The sequence below is a fragment of the Echinops telfairi genome, unplaced genomic scaffold (assembly GCF_000313985.2).
Source record: "Echinops telfairi isolate 266 unplaced genomic scaffold, ASM31398v2 ScPeMD7_7469;HRSCAF=8507_1, whole genome shotgun sequence".
In the NCBI taxonomy this organism is placed as follows: domain Eukaryota; kingdom Metazoa; phylum Chordata; class Mammalia; order Afrosoricida; family Tenrecidae; genus Echinops; species Echinops telfairi.
In genome coordinates this window covers 111,691,807-111,696,224 of record NW_022111373.1, presented here as the reverse complement: position 1 = coordinate 111,696,224, position 4,418 = coordinate 111,691,807, and the positions used below count along the sequence as shown (strand labels likewise).

The window sequence follows — 4,418 nt, the reverse complement described above, 5'->3', positions numbered from 1 at the left end:
TATCAGATATTTACATTATGATTCATAACAGTAGCAAACTTACAGTTATGAGGTAGCAATGAAAATAATTTGATGGTTGGGGGTCACCACAAGAGGAGGAAGTGTATAAAGGGTGGTGGCATGAGGTGGGTGGGGACCCACTGGTGTATGCCATCCGGGACACTAGCTTAGCAGACAGAGAGGGTTAGGGTGGGTCAGTAAAATGAGGAAAAGGTGACTGAGGCTGGAAAATGCAGTCACGAATGCACAAACTTCATACCACGAGGACCCATTTATTTGGCTAAGTGGAATCACAAATTGGTTAATGTTTTCGAGGAAAACATAAATTCAAAAAACATAACTGAACTTAATGATGACATGCACACAGAAAAATTCACCTAATTCTCCAGAGAAACTATTTGTTCTTCAAACTGCATTCAAAAATAAACTAGTTGCCCTAACTGATCATAAATTTAACAGTACATCGTGGAACATATGGCTTGGAAGAAAGGCTTGGAGGTGTATTCCTGAGAGATCAGATCTACTCTGAAAATGTAGTTATAGTATGAAACACCCGAGGTCACCCTCAGTTGATTCAATTTGGTGGCAACTGTTTGTTTACTTGTTTTCTTCCCTTCCCTCTCTCCTCCCTTCCCTTATTCCTTCCTATTTAGCAACCATCTATCTATCCACCTATCATCTTAGTAAATAAGCAGTAAGCTCCAGAACTTTGTTTCTTATTATTCTAAAACAAACTTTGGAATAAAAAAGAATGTACAGAAAGGCAATATTACAGCTATACCAATCTCTGTTGCTCCGTTTCTTGAGGAATCATCATTTTTTATCTCGTAGGCACCACTTAGTAAATGCAAGGTCCTTCAGCGGACATTTTCCCAACTAGTTTGAAACAGTAAATTTAAAAAGACACACATGTGCAGCTAGTCTGTTGGGACAAAATGTAGAACCATTTGTGGTCACATTCAGGGAAGTTAGAAATAAGATTAATGCACTTCAATGAGAATTGGAGACTACAACAAGAATAAAGACCCAAAGAGGGGGCCAGCCTACCTTCTTAGCAAGGTCAGGAAAAACTCTCAGGTAGAGGCAAGACATTTCTCAAAAGGGGTTTGGAATGGGCGGAAGCTCACAGACAAGGGAGTCTCAAAGCCTCACGAGTGTGACCATACTCACTTCAGTATGGAAAGTCTATGTATGATCAAGTGTCTTACTTGGAAAACATCAGCAACACACTCATTGAGCCTACAACTCATAATAACATAGCTTCCTGGTGCTTCTTCCAAGGTAAACTATTTGTAATTTAAAGACCTAGAAACTGACTACAAGATCAATTTGCTATAAAGGACTAAATAGAAACCAGGCCATATTTTAGAGAGGAGGGGGAAAGATTCTGCCAATTCTTTAAATAGTTAAATAAAAACTCCCCAAAATCTTGCTGTCATTGAGTGTATTCTGATTTGCAGTGACGCTCAGGACAGAGTAGAAATGCTACATTTGGATTTTTGAGCCTATCAGTGTACTGGAACCTATAACCTTCTACTCATTTTCCTCCTCAAGAGTGGCCGGTGAGCTGCAAGTGCTGATCTTGTGGTTCCCAACCCAACTCGTGACTCACTCACTACCACCAGAGCTCCAAATAATTAAACAGAAGGTTGCCTTATTTAAAATCACTGCCAGTGCGTGGACATGTCAGTTGTAACGGGGGAGTGACTTTGGTTTTTGAGAAAGATATTCTCCTCTTACCCGTCAAAGGAAAGACAAGGCCCGATTATCTAAAATACATGAACAGAGGGGTCATGGAGAAAACACAACTTAGACTATATGTGCAAACAATGTTAAAAAAGATAAAAGTGAAGGAAGGCAATGCTTCAACTTACAAAAGAATGTCAGAAAGTGATTCTAGCTGGTATAACTACATCATACAAATAATTGCCAGTTAACCCAAGGGCCATTTGTTCTGGATTGAGGAGAGCTAAATAACTTAGACTCTCTCTCAAAGTCAAACTTAGCTACATCTCATGTGTCAGCATGAATTTAAAAACTACATAAGCCAATATAAACCACAGTCTTTTGTTGTTTTCTAAAGCAGAAAATTTAATTAAAGTGCTGTCAGCACTTCAGTTCCAGGGATAGTACATTTTCAACAAATGCTTTATATACTACTATATGTGGTAGTTACACAATCTGGTGTCAATTTGAGGATTCAGAATGAAGGGGTAGAGTCTAGCCTGTCAATCAGGTAGTAGCTTGATGACCTCATTTGGAGGCGCTAAGGAGATGAATAGCTCGCTGGAGGTGGGACACATGCTCATTCCCTGTGAGACATCTCTGTGGAGAAGGCACATTGAGAGAGGTTGAGGGAGCCAGATTTCTGGAGCTGAAGGAAGCACATGAAGACCCCTGCCAGCGCTGAGGTGCTTACAACGCCATTGGATCCACAAGACTTCCCACCCACTGGCCTGTGATCTTCCTGCATTTGGCATCATTGCATGTGCTTCATGAGTCTAAAGAGGACTTTATAGATTGGTATTGGACATATGGGCTATGGACTTGATCTGGACTGGGCTGGAATGTTTTCTCAATATTCAACTGCTCTTATATATAAAGCTCTTTATTATACACATATGAGTGTCTATGAATTTGTTTCTCTAGTCTACCAAGACTAACACGTTATATATGTGTGTGTATCATATATGTGACCATTACTGTACAAATGGACTATTATTAAGATCTCCTCGGAGAACAATCTTGCATTCATGTAATTCTGAACAGTTGAACATATTTTGTACAGATGAGAAGATACATTACTTTAGGATGTGAATATTCATGTAAATCACCATTCTTTCCTTTAAGACAGTCCTACAAATATTTATTTCACTAATTTCAAGAAAATGAATCTTAAATAAAATCTAAATTTAATAAAGTAAACGGGGACTCTTCTGATTTTAATTTAATTTCACAAACAAACCTATTTTTGGACAAAGTATTAGATCCTTGGAAGTATGTTTTCACATATATATAAAACCTTAACTACATTGCCATAATGAAAAGGAAAAGTACATTAAAGTTTCTAAGTCTGAGGAAATTCTGCAGGCTGCACTCCTTTTATATAGACAAAATAGAATGAAGAAACAAGAATCCTACAAGAACAAGTACTATCCTAAACAGACAACTTGTCTGTCATTCAAGGTAGTTAAGAACTGAAATAGGGAGCTTGGAGATACATTTAGACTGGGCTAAGAAAATTGTGATCTATAGATGAAAAGTAGAAAAGTGAAAAAATTTGTAACTCTATCGGGAACAAAAGAAGTAAAGAAAAACTAACATACTTTTTAATTTGGGAAGAGAAAGAGGAGGCTAGGTAACATAGACACATCTTTACAAACATGCAGTTTCCATTCTAAGAGTAAGCACTAGCATGTGTAGAGCCAAAGGATTTAAATGTACTAATAAAAGCACAGAAAGGAAGGAATTTCCTGATCATGTGAATTGCTCATCCTTGGTCATATTTTCTTAGAGACCCCATGAACTTCCCTTAGAGTTCTTACAGATTTTCTTTCTACACCAGATGTAGCAGTTACCTTCTGGTTTTTTTTCCCATTTTAGACACCTCAGTGTTTCAGCATACAGTACCATCCCCTAGGGCGTTCAGTGGTTATGATTTTTCTGACGTCACCTACCAGGCCTTTCTTCAGAGGAGCCTCGGTGTGGACTAGCACCTATAACCTTTTGCTTATGAACTGAGTGCTTGTCTCCTTGCATCACCAAGGGACTTCCTCCATTGTATCCTGCTCTTAGTAAACACAATCGTCCTGTGGCTAACGAGTTAGCATGCGGCTATGTGAAGGGAAGAGAGAAGCAATGTCAGGGAGCTCACAATTCCTGAGCACCGGTTTTGTGCCATTTGGTACCATCGTCTTTATAGAAGGGAATTTCCTAGCCCTCAGAATACATGCCGAGTCCCGGCGAGTCGGATGTTGAAGACGTCAGATAATGCCATAATCTAGGGAGGGTTAAGAACTTAGCCTGGGTTGGTCTGACACCCCACTCCACCCTTTTTGCTATGCCAACCTGCCTCCCAGGGCGAGTAGGGAGTGTGTTTGAATGGCCCATCATCTTGTCCAGATGAAACGCATTGGTTGTCTGAACTGAACCCACTGTGACCTTTTCTAAGACAATGACATAATCTTCCTTACCTTTTGGTTCATGAGAGCAGGAGCATCACTTAATGAATTGGCCCAATTTATGAAGTCGGTCACATCAACGGCGTTAGATCTTTTGCGACGGTTTTCTTTTCGCTTGGGTGCAAATGTTCTGGTCCCTCCTCTTACGAAGGAAATAACATCTTCTATAAATTTATCTTGATTGATGTTCACTGAGAAAAGGAGACATCTGTGAAGTGTTTATAAATGTGTGGTCAG

The 4,418-nt window shown here is 39.4% G+C and overlaps 1 protein-coding gene across 1 annotated transcript in view; it reads right to left on the bottom strand.

Moving 5' to 3' along the window:
* The window catches only part of C9 (complement C9), a 59,033-nt gene that overhangs the window by 11,942 nt on the left and 42,673 nt on the right, over nucleotides 1-4,418 (bottom strand). The window lies entirely within an intron of this gene.